The sequence below is a fragment of the Alexandromys fortis genome, unplaced genomic scaffold (genome assembly GCF_014885135.2).
Source record: "Alexandromys fortis isolate MF-2015 unplaced genomic scaffold, M_Fortis_MF-2015_v1.1 scaffold_21, whole genome shotgun sequence".
Taxonomy (NCBI): domain Eukaryota; kingdom Metazoa; phylum Chordata; class Mammalia; order Rodentia; family Cricetidae; genus Alexandromys; species Alexandromys fortis.
The window spans coordinates 217,398-235,427 of record NW_026067905.1 but is presented as its reverse complement, the minus strand read 5'-3'; positions in this window follow the sequence as shown (position 1 = coordinate 235,427).

Here is an 18,030-nt window from a genome sequence, read left to right as displayed (position 1 = left end):
TTTAAAAAGGAACTAAAGGGTTTTTGGGTGCTCTAGAGGATTTCCACAGGGCCCAAATTTCCATGCCTTCTCAGTGTGTCAGCTCCGACAGGGCCTGGGATGCTGACTGGGTGCTCAGAGTGCCCTGTAGCTCTGGGACACCTGAGCAGAGAGATGCTTTAGGCAGTCGGAAGATTCCAGTGAGAGGAAGCAGGTGTTCTAAATACCCAGGAGACACTAGAGATGCCAAAGGGAGTCAGGCGTCCCAAGAGGCAAGAGTATGTTCTGGAAGGCACAGGAAAGAGTCTCTTATGGGCCCTGGAAATAGAAAAAGGTGACATTGTGTAATCACCAAGGCCCCAGCAGGAAGCGGAAAGAACAGTCAAATAGGAGAAGGCATTGAAGAGTCTCTCTAATGGTGGTATATGAGAAGCAGAAGGCAGAGGCAGTGGATCCTGTAGACTGGGTCTAGGAAAGTCAGTCTTGAAGGCAGAGAGTAGGGTGATGAGGATGGAGACAGGTGTAGGGGCAGTGGAAGTCTAGTCATGAAGTGCTTGTGTGATTGTCTTTGTCCTCAGAAAATAATACTGTCTGTGGTTGCTAAAATTCAAGGTGTCCATTGATGCCAGGCAGTCATATTTCAAACATCCTTTACACTACCAAGCATATGCTCAGGTTTGTGTTTCACAAATGCTCAATGAACACTCATTAAACTACTAAATGAATGAATGAGTGTGTGAACAAATGATTGGGTGAAGACACAAACTTCTGAGGCTGCCCCTACTAAGTTCAGGAGGCTGTTAGCCAAGGATGAATGTAAAGGGTGCCTGTTTCCCAAAACAAGATAAAATCCCAGTGGTTAGTGTACACCTCCCAGGAAGCAAAAGGCTCATGAGACCATGAGTCTTTAAAGCATCCAACCTTGCAGAGATCTGATAGGCTTCTCAGATAGTACATCTGCACTGACAAGACCCTCCAGGAATTAGTGGCTAACTAATGCTATCAGCCAGATGCTGAGAACCCATGGTATTTGTAGTTAATGTGGAGTCCATTGTAGGTTATGTGACGGTTGCTAGTTTCCCTTAATTATCTTTCATGACTACCTACTCATTCAGGCAAAAGAACCTTTATTAAAAGTTATGGGTTTTGTCTATGTTTTATAGATTTCCTGATTGGTTGTACACACACACACACACACACACACACACACACACCCAGGTCCTTCCTATTAGCTCTATGATTGACTCTGTTTGCCTACTATGTTAGTATATCTTCATTTTATAATACCACTCAAATTACCGTATCCTTCCATATCAGTTAAACATAGAGTGTGGTCGTGTCTTTGGTATGTGAGATGTTCACATTGTTTCTTAAAATATGCTTGGCAAGTAATATTGTTTCTCACATTTCTCCTTTTTTTATACAGTTTCAGTTTTTCTTATTTGTACATACTGTTGCTTTAGATAGAATCTAGAATCTATGTTTTTTTTTTTTTTTTTTTTTTTTTTGGTTTTTCGAGACAGGGTTTCTCTGTGGTTTTGGAGCCTATCCTGGAACTAGCTCTTGTATACCAGGCTGGTCTCGAACTCACAGAGATCCGCCTGCCTCTGCCTCCCAGGTGCTGGGATTAAGGAATCTATGGTTTTTAAACATTAAAAAATCCTCCATTTAAACAATACTGGTATGGCTGGTACGTATTGAAACTCTGAGGAACATTGCCCACATCTATTAATGTATTATTCGGCTCTCTGTAACTATAACAAATCCTTGAGCTAAATGAACTCAATAGCTATGGTCACTTGACTGCCAGAGTTGGGGGCTGTGGGCCATATGTAAGAGCTTCATTGATTTTAGACTCAAGTAAGGGACAGGCATCATGTCAGGATCTCACAAAGACATCTGGTCATGGTCCCAGGTGAGAAAAAGAAGGTTCTGGGGTCCCACTATTTCCCTAAAATGAATTTTCCCAATAACCTGAAGATCTCCCACCAGGCCCCACTTGGTAAAGGCTCCGGCTTCTCAATAGTGCCAAGAATCGGGTACCCAAACATACAACATAGGTGCCTTGGGAAAGATTTATCAAAACTATAAAACATGGTCAGCACTTGGGGCCACCATCACATTTTACCAATGTTCTCTGTGGGAAATGTAATCCTGTCTCTTATCAGTGAGTATGAGATTTTCCATTGGGATGTCTAAGAAACAGATCTGCTTACGTACTCGAGATAAACAATGCAGCTGTAATCGTGCCGCCCGTTCATGATGGAATGTTTGTATACAGTGGAGAAGGTAGGATTGATCCATGCCCCCCTTTTTCCTAAAGGTTGCTGGTGTATGGAATGTCAATGCTCTACAGCCTTGCTGGTTTTAGAGTCCCTCTTCCCAACAATTGGGTTTGCTTGCTACCTGACTTTATGAGAATCCCCAGGAAGTGTTACCAGGCATCTGTAGTAAGTCACTGATGTCTGCATCCATGCTCAGTTTCAACACTTTTTTGACCAATAGGAAATAAAAGCACACTATTCTGTGTTGCTGAATCTGCAGTGTGATTACTGTATTCCTTTACTTCTGTGACGTCGGTTAATAAGAATCAGGGCACATTTCCCTTTAAGATAAATGGTATGTTGTTTAGCGGGGCCATTTTCCACCAAATGGAACTGGCTGTACTGCTAATTTCACCAAAGGTGCTAGCTATCTGTGGTTCCCCCCATTCTAACCTATATGTGGCCTCCCTTGGCACTAATCATGTGTGCCATGTATCTATATTTATAGTTTTAACAGATCCTTCATAAATATGGAATCAGGCTATTATTTTGATAATGTACCACTTTTCTATAAATACAGAGATAGGGTAATTACCAGTAGAACTATTTGATAAAATTCAGAAATAGATAAATAATGAATAAGTCTTCCATTCAGTCATTAAAATTCAGAAAACAAAACAAAATATATTTAGCCATTATCCTTGTGATGAATTTGGCTCTCTGCCTTTAAACCACTACCCGTTTCAGCTGGCATACAGGGGAACTTCATGAATACTGCCCAGTGTGATGAGCTGAACTGGGGACACTCGTCAATACCAGCCCATTAGCATCATCCGAAGAAAGAACAAAATGAAGCATGGAAAAAAACCCTAAACCATATAAAAATGGACACGTGAAATGCAGAAAATCCAGGAAATCACAAACACTGCTCAGTGTGATCTGTAACCCACAGTGTGCTCTCTTAGGAGACATGACTACTCATAAGTTCCTGTCAGTTGGTGTGGATCCTCATGGAAGTGTCATGGGCTCAGAACCTGAGGTTTTACTTGGTTGTAGCTTTATTTCTGTTGTGTCATGGGGTCACTACACAGAACCGTGGGCCAATATACAGAGCTGTGAGCCAGTGGACAGAGCCATGAGCCACTAGACAGAGCTGTGGACTCTCGGGTCATGTTAGTAAGAGATTCAGCTGTTGAGTTCACATCCTACTGGGCTAATCCCGAGCTAGCAGTACAGAGAGCATGTTAAATTCATTCTATTAGCATTTGTTGTATCCTGATTGTACCACAGACCTTCAATTATTTGATGCATTTGTCAACGAATCTTTATCAGGTATCTGTGTACGATGGACCATTTCTATAGTACTGTGACATATGTATTGCTTCTTTGATTTAAGTTGTCAAGTTTCTACAGGTGCAGCTGCAGTATCAGGAAACGAATGCATATTTCAGTCACCACCTTCACCATCCTTTGTTTTGGTTCTAAAGCATTTGTTTCAGATAAAATATACAACTCCATCCTTGCGGCGCTCAAACATCAATTACTATTTTAAAAAGTACACTCTGAAAGAAATTCTAACATGTAATGCTCTCTATCTCAGGATGCTAAAGTTGACTACAGCTTGTTCCCTGACTAGAGGCAAGTGGGGGCTAGCAGCTTATAACCCCCGGGAATGTCCTCACTTTCTGTAACAGCCTGGGATTCTTTTTGGGTAGGCTGCCCTGAAATGGACCAGACTGGAATTAGGACATCAGCTGTGGTGAGAGGCATTAATAGTTTACAGATGCTTATCTTATCGCCCCTTTTCTTTAATAGAGCAAAGGATTAAACCAAGTTCTGTGGAGAAGATAGAGACGGACAGGTTTCTAAACTGGAAGCATCGCGATCTCGCGAGATGTCAACATTCTCATACACTGCAGCTGGAAGACAAGCAGAGACACTTCCGGTCCACTAAAGGAAATGGAGCGGCTGCAGTACCGGTTCTTCAACCCCGACCAAGACCAAAGGCTAGTCTTCCTTAACCAATTATTTTCTTTTTTATTTCAGTTACTTTATTGACTCTGAAATGACTTTTTAAGTGAAAAACATTTTTTATGGTTTTTTTTCACACACTATATTTTGGTCCTGCTTCCCCCTCCTCCACCTCCTCCCAGTTCCTCTCCGTCTCTCACCTACGCAACTTTTTGCTTCATGCTCTCTCTCTCCCCCCTCCTCTCTTTTGAAAAACTACCCTCCGAAAATTAGACAAACAACAAACCCAGGAAAACAAAAATGCTATAATGAAACAAAAAAACCCACCCCAAACATTGAGTCCGTCCTGTGGTCTTGTGTTGGCCGGCTACTCCTGCGCACGGGGCCCCTTACTCTGGAGTGTGGTTGATCCACCCAGGGCCACAACTCAGGAGACAAATGGATTTCCCTTTGCCAGCAGGTATCAGTTGCACACAGTTTCTCAGTTAGGAGTGGGACCCCATGTCTACTTCCCTGTCTCAGTCCTGGTACCTCATCTGGATTTATTTATTTCATATGGATGGATGTTCGCCTGCATGCATTTAAGTGCATTGCTTGCATATCTGGTGGCCACGGAGACCAGAACGGGTTGAATATCCTGCAGCTAGAGTTACAGGTACTTGTGAGCCACCAAACGGATGCTGGGAAATGGGCCTGGGTCCTCGGAAAGGGAAGCAAGCACTCTTAGCTTCCAAACCTTCTATCTGGCCCCACGACTTATTTCTTGTATTTTATTGAATGGACCTTCAACACCCAGAAGCGATGCTTAGTTTTTCACCTATTTAATATTAAAAGGGAACTAACCATGTTTATGTAGAGGTTTTTATTTTCTGAAATAACTTCCTTTATAGAAGACAAATATTGCTTTAAAGAAGGATTGATATAATTTTATTGACTTTAAAAGGTTAGTAAATATTTCAAAGGAATTTAAAAGTTTAGTTTTTGTTCATTTGCCTAGGATTCAGGCTCAAGTGGGGAAGAGAAGATAAATAGAAGATTAACTTACTCAAAGTATTTTATACAACATAGAAAATGATTCATTTTTATAACCTAATATTAAATGAATCAGTAATAAAGTATTTCCCTCCAACAAAAAATAACCTGGCCAAATAATAATTTCATAAAGATTTCTACTGGGGAGTCAAAGAACAAGCCATCACATCCTTTACTGCAACTGTATATGTATATCAAAAAAGAAAGTAATTCCCTCATTTAAGAAGTCCCAAATAAACTTTACAAAGGCATTGTGAGAAAGCAAAATTGTGTGTCAAATTATGGAAAATAAATACTAAAAAGTTTAGCATCAGGATGGAAAGGTGGCTCAGTGGTTAAGAGCACTTGCTGCTCTTGTAGAAGACTAGAAGCACCTACATGGCAGCTCACAACCATCTTTAACCCCCAACCCCAGGGGATCTGATACCCTTTTCTGGCCTCTGTGAGATTTTGCATGCACGTGGTATATATAAACTCACATACACATAAAATGATAAAAAAATAAATCTTTACAAAATGAAATGTTTAGCAAATCAAATACAGCAATATATTAAAAATATATCCAACCAAAATTCATGTGTTCATAACTTGATAAGGATTTAATATGACAAACACCAGATTAAAAGAGTAAAAAGATTATCACACTATAAGCAGAAAACATTAGATAAAACTTAAAAATTTTAATGTTTTACTATTTAAATTTTAGCAAATTAAATATGAAGAAGAACACTATAATCTGAAATAAAATATCTGAAACTGGCATACTAATCCTTGTATTTCATTGGAAAGGTTAAAATTATTTCCTTCAGACTTAGGGACATGAGTTTTTTTTCCCCTTCATTCAACTAGTGTTGAATTAAAGATTCAAAGAATTCTACAAGACAAGAAAAATAAAATATGTTTGGTACAGAAGAGAGATAAATGACTTTTATGTATAGATCAGATGATTGTATGCACAGGAACTAGAAACAATCAAAAGTTACGTCATGGGCTGGAGAGATGACTCACCAATGAAGAGCACTGTTGTTTGGATCTCACAGTCCATGCAGGGTGGTTCAGCGCAGCCTCGAACTCCAGCCTCAGGGGCTCTGCCTCAGTCTTCTGGCCTCTGTGAGCACTGCACATTCCCTTACTCACAACACACACACACATACACATATTTAAAAATAAAAAGAAAAGCACTTTAAAAAAAGATAGGTAATATAAAGCAAGGGTTTAATATTTTGTTCAAATTTAATATCCATTTCAAGACATAGCAACCAACTATTAGCAACTATAGTAATAAAAAAGCACCACTGATAGCGCATTTAAAAGTAGACATTGTTCAGAACCAATCTAGGATTAGCACTGTTTCAACATCCAAGATTCTGTATCAATTTCCCAAAGAGAAGACAGAATCTGAGACCTCCTCTGGCATCAGGGGTGGATCAATAGAATCTAGTAGAAGTGACACCTGTTTCTGAGAACGGATCTCAAATGGTGGTCCTGTCTGCTCGCTGTGTCTTCTGATGCTGGCTTCATGAACACCATCCAGACATATGGGGAGACAACATGAAGAAATGGCAAGCTGCCTCTGGGATGCTCAGACTTCCCCCTCTGTATTGTCTCCGTGCCACTCAGGAAACACTCGGTTGGAAGAGTATTGAAGACTGGAAAGCAGCCACCTACATAAGCTTGTCACTTCCCCAAACCCTGACCACAAGAAACACAGCAGACCAGAAGATGACTTTTTTGTTTTTAGGTCATTTTGACATGTTATAGTAACAGTACATAATCAGGCAATTAATTTGCATGTTTCTTTTCAACAAATTATTGGGCAGACACAATTTCGTAGATATTTCAGCCATCACTTTCATGATACTCTGCAAGAATGAGGCAGGTGAGGTCTCCTCATATACCAAAAAAAAAAAAAAAAATTACTGTTAAGTTATAGTTGGCATGGCGTTGGAATACAAGAGAAGCCAGAGAGGATGGAATAAAACCATCCAAACGTGGAGATGTTCAGTCTGATCCCATCATGCTGCAGCCTGGTTAAAATCCATGGCATTTAATAAGCGTTAGTGCGTGTCCATTGTCCAGAGGAATGGGCTTTGTAATAAGGATGCTGGGTTTCCTTCAGTTATATCATGGACTTTGAATATATTCACATCCTAAACACCAAGCTGTGACCTGGATTCCCTCATCTAGTGTGTGTGTGTGTGTGTGTATGTGTGTGTGAGAGAGAGAGAGAGGGAGGGAGGGAGGGAGGGAGGGAGGGAGGGAGGGAGGGAGGGAGGGAGAGAGGGGGAGAGAGAATCTTCATGCTATTCAGGAACCATCTGATTGAAAATATATGCTTTCTTCTCTCTCTCTCTCTCTCTATGTCTCTCTCTCTTTCTGTGTGTATATGTGTGTGTGTGTCCCCACATTTTCTTAGTTCAAGAATGACATTTTCTGTCATTGAGCACCAGGCTTTTGATAATGAAAGATTAGAAAGTTGCTATTTGCTTAGATACAGGCATTAGCCCCAGGAGGAATGAGACTGAAATATGAAAGAGGAAGTTATGGCTTCTACTAGAAGCTTCTGGAGCCTTTCCACAGTAGTGTAGAAAGAACTTTCCAATGTATTAAGAGTTCCCTAAAGCAGCTGGACAGTGGTGGGCTGACTTTAATCTCAGCACTTGGGAGGCAGAGACAGGCAGAGCCCTGCGAATTTGATGCTAGCCTGGTCTACAGGAGCTAGTTCCAGGACAGGGTCCAAAGCTATAGAGAAACTCTGTCTTGAAAAACCAAGAAAATAAAATAAAAAAGAAAGAAAGAAAGAAAGAAAGAAAGAAAGAAAGAAAGAAAGAAAGAAAGAAAAGGGGTTTACTATCCTAAAACAAAACAAATGATTCCATAGAAAAAAAGACAAACTATAGATAAATATATCATAAAAGAGGAGAACCACATCTTTGTCAAAACCATAGTGATACCAGGAAGGGCGATTTTTCACACATAGAGTGCACTGCACTTGTGGAATAAAGATCTCTAAGACTTCCTAGTGGTCAAGTAGGAGCAAAGTACAATGACGGGCACACATAAATGTGTCATAATATAAACATATGGTCTTGTAAACTATCTTAAATTAATGAAAATAAAAATTCCATTAGTTCTGATCGTCACATTCGAACCATCAATGAAATTTAGTATTCTTTAAATATCTACTTTCCATTAAAGAATTTTCATATTTAAATATGATATGCATTTTTATATAATTTTCCAAATATGCAACTTTAAGAATAATATATATGTAGATATATGTTCTGAATGCAATGCAAAAGTCACAACCAGAAACAACTTATTAAATATATTTCTTAAATATATAAATGGTCAAAATTCCAATAAAAATTTTTGTTGAAGAGACAGAACAACTGGAGCATGTGTATGCTTCAGGAGAAACACAAGTCAGCAAAATTTGGGAAAAGAACTTAGTGTTAGTGACATCAGACAAATTACACAGCTGGTCATACACCCTAAAGCTCTTCAAATGGGCAGGGAGTGAGACATGGGGACATGGTAAAGTGCTTGTTACACAAGCTTGAAGGCTGAGGTACAGATCCCGTGTGACCACACAAGAGCCAAGTTGGATGCCTAGCCTGTGATGCCTAGAGTCAGCTGCGGGGAGGGTCAGTGAAAAATGGTTTCAAAAGGTAAGATGGAGAGAGACTGAGGGAGACATTTGACATTGACTTCTGCTCTCTGGACACATATACATATATGCATATATGTATATATGCATATATCCATGTAAGCAAATACATATCATACGTGCGCATATGCACGTGCGTGCACACACCCCACCACCACTGCCGCCGCTGCCACCACCAGCAACAGAAAGTTCATGTACAGGAAATTGTAGCAATATCTGAAATAGCAAGCATCTAGGCTGGGGTGAAGATCAGTGTTAGACTATTTCCTTAGCATACCAACGGTCTGGCATATCAAAATAAAACAACTAATAAATAAGTCTACCAAGAGTACAATGAATTAGTGTAATTTTAATGATGCCCTAGAGAAATTAAGAAAGTAGATCTACAATTGACTATATGTAGTAAGAGACCAATAATTTAGTAATTTTTAAATCATGGAAAATATTTCTATGCTTTATTTAGGAGTATATGTAGTGGAAAAATAAAAGGAGCAAGAGTCAAGACCTGTTTTCTCAGTGCTGAAAGACCCTGTCAAGGGGCGTCCCTGAGCGCTACAACTGTAGGTCGGCTTTGGCTTTTTATTTTCTTCAAGGTTTTTGTTGTTGTTTTGAGAGAAGGTTTCTCCTATCGTGAACTCACTTTGTAGACCAAGCTGGCCTTGAACTCACAAAAATTTGCCTGCCTCTGCCTCCTGAGTGCAGGGATTAAAGGTGTCTGCCACCACACCTGGCTGCTCTTAACTTTTATGTCTACAAAGTTGTTCAGTATATTATTATCTATTAATTTCATTGAAAATAGTCTATAAATATTTTAAGTGTTTTAGTCAGAAGTTTGCCATCTGAAAAATTAAGTCCTTTGTAGATATAAGGTCCTATGTCAAATAGGACATTATAGAATATTTATTTAAATATTTAATAAATATTCTCTGATCTCATGGAAAAGATGGATTAGCAGTAAATTTAAGGAATAATTTTCTTATGTTAGAGCTTAGAGAGTAACTTTATAATCTTACAGTAAAGGAACCTGCTTGCCTGTTTTTTCTTCAACAGGAAGCAGAGGGGAAAACTGTCCACGAGGCGAGAAAGGAGAACTGACGTGTATCAATCTGTATAGACAGGCGATGATCCTAGTTTCTGCTCTGTGGTCATGATAAGCTCCATAACCTAAAGCAAAGCTGGGGAGGAGGGAAGTGTTTATTTGGCTGATATACAGTTCCTTTTCCAGGGAAGTCAGGGCAGGAATTCAGGGCAGACCCCTAGAAGCAGGAGCTGAAGCAGTGGCCATGGAGGAGGCTCCTTAATGGTTGGCTTCCAAGCTCACGTTCATGCCACGTTTCTTAAACAGAAGGTGCCCACCGTGGACCAGGCTCTCCTACATCAGTTAGCCATAGAGACAATGTTCCACAGTCAGGCTCGCTGGCCAGTCTGATGGCAGTCCCATAAGGGAGGGTCCCTCTTCTCACATATGAATTAGCCATCACGGCAAGGTAAAGGCAATAAAGAAAGGTTCAAGTTCAAGATTTTGGCATCAGTGCTCAAGTCTGCCACTAAGAGCTGCCACAGAACATCACTAAAAGCTGTCTCAGAGTTGAAGTAATTCCTTGATTTTTTCTCTTTCCAAGATTGAAGATTCATGTTTTCTGTTTTGCTTTGGATATTTGTATCTGGTTTATCTATCTACCTACGATGAGGCAGCAGGATTTATCCCTGTTGAAGACAGCCCACTTTGTGAAGAAGTATGGGTCAGGGTTTTAGAGTGTGAGTCAGGGGTGTTTGGTATTGTTTCTGTGACTGGGCAGTGTGTAGGGAGAGGCGAGATTAGGACCAGCCAACCAGAGTCACATCCAGGAAGAAATAATTCTGCTTGTGATGCTTTGTTATCTCAAAGAGCTGGCATTTGATTCTTCAAGAATACTGCTCAGGGGGGCTGGAGAGATGGTTCAGTGGGTAAGAGCACTTGTTGCTCATATAGAGGACCTGAATTCAATTCCTCATACAGAGAACCTGGGTTCAATTCCTGGCACCTACAAAGGGGCTCACAACCATCTGTCACTCCAATTTTAGGGGATCTGATGCCCTCTTCTGGCCTCCCCAGACACCAGGCATGCAGGTGATACAGAGACACACATGCAGGCAAAACATTTTCACATGTAAAATAAAAATAAACAAAAAAGGAAAGAGCCCTGCAACTGGAGATGGTCACACAATCCCTACTCTTTATTTTGAGTATTAGTCAAGAAAGTTTTTTGGAGAATGAAACAAGTCACATTTGTTGGAGAGAGGATTAAGTATAGGTTTGTTTACAGAATGTCTACTCTTGCCGGGCGACGGTGGCGCATGCCTTTAATCCCAGCACTCGGGAGGCAGAGGCAGATGGATCTCTGTGAGTTCGAGACCAGCCTGGTCTATAGGAGCTAGTTCCATGACAGGCTCCAAAGCCACAGAGAAATCCTGTCTCGAAAAACAAAAAGAACAACAACAACAACAACAAAAAAAAAAAACAGAATGTCTACTCTTGTAGAAAGAACAAAAACAACCACACAAAGCCTCCTGGTCAGACTAGCCATGTTTTTATTCAAATAACAATTGGATAAAATTTTCTAAGACTATATTCATATTTTTTGATTTTAAAAAAATCTCAGAATAGGAGCTGGGGAGATCGTGGAAACTGCTTGCCTATGGACATGAAGAGCCATGCCCGGTCCCCTCAAGTCTACCTAGAAAAGCCAGGTATGGTGGTGCACATGTGTAGCTCCAGTGTGCAGGAGGAAGGGAAGGGAGGATACCTGGGGTTGGCTAGCCAGGCAGCCTAGACTTTTTGCGAGTTCCAAGTCAGTAAGTGAGCTTGTTTGATAATGTAGTGGGTGACATTCCTGAGGAATGACATCCACTCCCGTTCTATGGTCTCTATGTGTACATACATGTGTCCATACAGTTCCCTTGACTGTCTTGTCTTTTCATGTCCAGATCATCTCCGTGTTCTGGAACTAGGGTGTCAGTTACAAAGTTTCTTTGACAAGCTGGCCTCTGTTTCGCCTGCTCTTTGATCATGCTATCACGGTGGGACATTATTTGGCATTGACTTATGCACTGGTTTTCCATACAATTTTAAATTATTTTTCCAGAACCCTAAATGTTTTGACAAGTTCAGCTGCTCTGATTCTTTTGCAACAACCTCAGCTCTGAGAAAGAATGCCTTTAATTAAAATAATAACAAGTGAACTATTCATTAAGAAAATCATAGGAAAACATGAGAAAGAATCCCACAGTGTTGCATGTGTTTTGTGGCTGGTCCTGCGACTGCTTTCCTACATGGAGGCATCGCCTTCAGCTTCTAAGCCCACTGTTACAGACACATGGGATTTGATGAGGAACCCTATCCTAACATCTTTTTTTTTAAAAAAAAAAAAAGTTTGCAAGCAAAGTTTGAGCCACAAAAAAGGAAGTTTTCCTTTTATGTTAATATCCTATAAACAGAGACTTTAGGATTAGGGGTGGCTATGCTTTCATGGATAGCATGACCGGATAGATACTAGCTGCCCCATTTCACAGTCAGGAAAACCAAAGCATTCCACCACACACAGGGCTGTTTGGGGCTGTGCAGCACAGTCTGGAGCGGTGTTATCAACCGCAGCAATCTAAAGCATGTTGTTTATACCACAAAAAAAAAAAAAAAAACCTCATCTCTGAGAGAGATCAGAATACTTCTACTGAGATAATTTTTCAGGACCATGTGAATCCTCTGGTCAGTTGTTATATGTAGCATCCTTTTTGTAAAATGTGTACAAACGTGTACAAATGTGTATAACTTAAATATGATATTGAAATAGACAGATGAATTAAAATTATAAGCACCTGGAAATGCCTGCCTTGGTTATTCATATACAAGAACTTAACAGAAAAAGCTGACAAATTACCTTTAAATAAAAGGTTGAAGTTTAAGGACAACAAAACAGAAAGATGGTAATGGGTCAACCCCATGCTCCATCAAGCTCCAACGTGTCTCTGTTGACACACTGCTTGACAGAGCTTGTGGCTGGTCCATTACCACTGGTAGTGCCAGATTCAAAAAATCATAACTTCGTGTGCTTAACCATACTAAAACTAATATCATTGACCTATATACCTTTTCAAGGGATCTAAAAATAGGGCTTCAGGCTTATTGGGAATAATCTTATTCATTCTCTTTGGCATTCAAAGTAGCATGCAGAATGAGTTGTTTAGAAGTGTGTCCCCTGCCTTGGGTTGCCTTCACTTTGTATATCTAAAAAAGAATGGACAGGAACTGTTAAAAGTACAAAGTTTCATTACTGTAGTCAATGAGTCAATCATGTTACAGGAGACACATTTGGGTTCACTGAGGCTCTCATGCTTTATTTGGGGGAGGCTAAAGAATAATTAAAATGCGGAAAGTTGTGGAAGAAAGTGTGTCGCTGGAGGTGGGCCTTGATGTTTTATTGCCAGGAACCAATTCTGTTCTCTCTCTTTCCAGACTGGCCACGCAATGTGACATTCTCCTGCCACTATGCTTTCCCAGGATGACTGGATCCTTTGGAACTGTAAGCCAAAATGAACCCTTCGTCCATTTGCTTTGATCCCTAATAAGCTTTGAAACTAATAAACTACCTTAAAGATCACAGGTGAGCCCGAGGATGGCAGTCTCAGGAAAAGTGGCCAGCGAAGTTTCAGTACTTATGTCTCAAAAAGAAATTGGGTGATGTGCAAACAGAAGCCATGAGGTGGCCTTTTAGGAGACATCACTGCCAAGAGAGGGATGCGATTGAAGGGTGGGCAGATAGCTTAGAAAGAGAGCTTTTGGGTAAGACAACTTCATGGAAGGTTTCTGCGTTATCAGTCAACGACTCCTATTTAATTTATGGACTGAGTAGTTTTACAAAATGTTTTCCTATGATCTATCGTCTAGAAGTGTCGCTGACATGTTTGTGGTCATTTAGACAAACAAACCTTTGAAACATCTCATCCCTATTTAAAGCCATTAAAATGTACATAATGCAGGAAGCCAACAATTGTAACATTTAATTCTATTACCAGAGCTCCATCCTCTCTCTCGCTTCATAGAGGACAAGGCTATTAACTAATGGGCTCGAGAAATGGCCGCTGGGGCTGCCCCCTTCTAGTGCTCACAGCCATCAGCATAGGAAAACATAATTGTGACATTATTATTCTGAGTGGGACCCCCCATATAGCCTTCACCTTGGTGTGATAATGTTGCTTTGTTAAATGAGAGAGCTGGTCAAAAGAGAAATACTTACCATGGTGATATCAAATCCATCCTTTGATAGATATTCCTGTAACAATGACGAGAGGGAGGACTCTTCAGGGAGGCTTCCCATGGTCTTGTTTTTTGTCTGTATTGAGTTAATTACTTGGCTATCTGCCAAAAATCCCCTCTACCTTGTGCTAGGTAGAGTCTGCTGCTAGATAACACTCATTCTTTAACGCTGAGAAGTGGTATTTGATGTTGCCATCAGTACCTGTTAGAAAGCAAGGACCTGAAGGTCAGAACTGTTCACGGGGAAGTGCCTGCTTCCCATCAGCTTCCTGGGCAGCAAGGGAAGGTGCACAAAGAGAAACCCTGTAGCCACCATCTCCTCATCCTTCTTCAGAAGTAAGGAAAAAGAAAAGAGTGCCCATAACCTGCTCGGCAGGGGACTCAACTCTCCAGCTCCGTGGCAGCACAATTTGGTTATTTTATACAAGTCTATCGGATGTGAGTATTTCACAAATAAACTGGGGACAGCTTTGAATGCAATCTGTGTTTACTAATCTGAGCTAATAAAATCTCACAATATTATTTTGTATCACACTAATGGGCGTTGCATTATAGGATATTAGTTAAATCACCCATTATTTTAGTATTTGGAGTGTACTCCCAGCAGAGGCATGCACAGCATAGCAGGAAATGTAGGAGAGGGATGCAGGGTGCAGAAGGAAGATGGAGTTTCAGTGGGCTGTGGAGCTGGGGAGATGGCTCAGTTGGTACAGTGGTTGTCTTACAAGCTGGAGGACTTGAGTTTGATCCCCAGTACCCATATAAAACCTGTGTGTGGAGGTGGAGACAGGCAGATCGCTGGACTCACTAACCTGCTCTACTGCTTGGAAAGCGCCAACCCATGGATGGGTGGTACCCGGGAAATGACAGCTGACATTGACCTTGGGCCTTCATACAAGCACCAAGGGACAGACAGACAGATAGACACATACACACACAGAGACAGACAGAGAGAGAGAGAGAGAGAGATCCATTAGAGCAGGGTAGGTCAACAGAAACATGCAATACCTCCTCCACATTGGCTCCTCTTTTAATTCCTACATAACCCTTTCTAGATGCATGACTCTGGGACGTATATCAAAAACTTGTCATTTTATTTCCCTATCTGAACTATATGGCTAAATATTTCCCCTACTATGTTTTAACAGGATCAAGTAAAATTATAGCAATAGTTTTAACTCAGTAATATTGTTTTTAGCAAATAGACGTACTGATTATTTTGAGGGTCATGCTAGTTGCCCTGGGACAGTCTTGTTCACGTATGCTCCTCGTTCATAGGTGTTCATGCTGTTGTATTGCACTATCAAAAGCACCCTAGTTCTTTGGGTGGCTATGCCCCATTGCCTGTTTGTGGTTGCCGCTTCTGCTTTTCCTGTTGCCTCAGCTGCTTTTTTCTCTGCTGTGGCTAAATACTTGAGAAGAGAAACATGTAACGAAGAGTTTCTTTAAGCTCCAGATTTAAGGATGCAGGCTTCTTGGACAGGAAGACATTGGGTCCATGGTCTGAAAGGAGAGAGTGGTGAACTCTGTCCGCAGGCTTTTACTCAGTCTGTGACTGCGACCCATGAAATGGCCATAGGACTCCATCCAGAGTGTGTCTTCCCATGGGTCACACCATTTTCCGGAGTGTGACTTCCCACTGGTCACACCTCTCACAGAGTTGCCTAGAGGTTTGTTTCGGGGATGAAATGAAACTTTATCAAGCTGACAATGGAGAGTAACCGCTGCGCTCACCTACTTAACCATTTTCTCCCCACAGCTATTATTGGGAGGTGTGTGTTACTAACACACCCTGCTTAATAAATAAGAATCCAGATGTCTTCGCTTCCACAGGCATTCTCCAGAGAGCTGAGCCCATTTCAAGTAAAACTCACAAGAGGCTCGAGGTTCATTTTTACCTCAGCACTAATTCTCCCGCCAAGTTCAGTCCTGCCTCTTGGCTTCTCCATCACAGCTTTGCCACTGATGAAATGCTCCTTCTGCTTTGTACTCCCAGGCATGATAGCTTACAATGAGACGTGAGTTCTGTGTTTATGTGAGTAAGTTCTCCCAGCTGGATCTCTTTCTCCAAGTGCCACCTTGACACCACGCGACCACCCTCAGCACCGCTCAGCTGATCTCAGAGTTTGTGCCTTGGTTTAAGAGTCTATCCAATTTCTGCACCAATACATCTGCTTACGTGTATACAAATTACCATTTATAATTAATATAAAATAATCAGCAACTGTTCCCAACTATGTAAATATCTCCTTCTCGCCTGCCAAATTTTTCAAGTGCACGCAATAGTATTTTTCCCTGCGTCAATTATTTCATTGTCACAAAGGTAACAAATAGTGGTTTCCCAGCTCATTCTTCAGTGTGCACTGGATGGGATTATCTATTAGGGAAAGGCATTTCCACACCGCTTTCTCTCTGTTTCACTCGTATCAGATCCCCTTCCTTCCCTCCTTCCTTCCTTCCTTCCCTCCCTCCCTCCCTCCTTCCTTCCTTCCTTCCTTCCTTCCTTCCTTCCTTCCCTCCCTCCCTCCCTCCCTCCCTCCCTCCCTCCTTCCCTCCCTCCCTCCCTCCTTTATTATAACCCATATGTTGTAATTTCTGTGGATTTTAGACCTCTACTGTTCCTTTGGACTAAATATTTGGCTTTCGAGTCATTTTAATGTGTTCCCTCTTAAATTATGAACATTTCCTTTGTTTCTGGCACAAAATGCTTCCTAGATATGCTCTTTCTTTCCTGCGCCCTGGTAAGAACTGTTTCTGTAAGATATCCTGCTGTTTTAGTGTGGGAGGGTCATTAGAAACCAAGATGTCGATGCCAAATGAGCTCATTACTCCTGAGATGTCATTGTTCCCAGATCTTTAAAGGAACAAAACTAACACATGTATGTAATGAGATGTACGCAGCTCAGAAATCATAAAATCATAAATATAAGGTGTCTGTCATAAACTGCTTGTGAGTTTATACTCCTAACTAGAATTGCAATTCAATGACATGGGATTTTTCTGTTGCCTTTCTTTTAACCTTACTCTTTTTTATAATTATATGGATGATTATTTATCTGCATGTATGTTTTTGCACCATGTGTGTGCCTGGTACCCACAAAAGACAAGATGGCATTGGATTCCCTGAGTGGACGTATAGACAGTCATGAGCTTTCCTGTGGGTACTGGGAGTCAGATCCAGGTCTTCCTTAAGAGCAGCAAGTGTTCTTCACTGCGGGTCCATCAGACCTCAAATCCTCACTCTTGTCTTCCTCCATCCACTGTGTGAACTCTCCTTGCTGAAAAATCAAGATATACTAATTTTCCTGATTTGCACAGCACAAGAGATCATTTCAAAATAAATTTATCAACGGTAGTCTTGTTACGCTAAGGTTAAAGGGGTTTTAGGACTCATTGTCTTCACCCAGACTGTTCATCATCAAGGACAGTGTTATTTACCCCCTATGTTATTATTAGATTCACTATAATTTATCTTCTATACCATTGAGTAAATCTTCACAAATGAGCAGACATATTGTAATTTACCCAACCAGTCTTCCCCTATGTGTGGCTTTAGGTTGATTTCCGGTTTCATGGTCACAGACCATCGTGTAAGGACCCTGAACAACCAACCGTCTTCCTGTCGACAAGATTCCTTCAGGTCAATACCATGAGTTTTCAACACAAAGGGAGCAGACAACAGTAATTTTGGTAGACACTGTCGAGTTCTCCTCCCTGGACATCGTTTCACTTCATCTCCCCCTAGTCTTGGGCGAGAGCGAGCATTTTCTCAAAGCCTCCACAACAGACTGCGATCAAACTTTTGAGTGTTCACCAGGCTG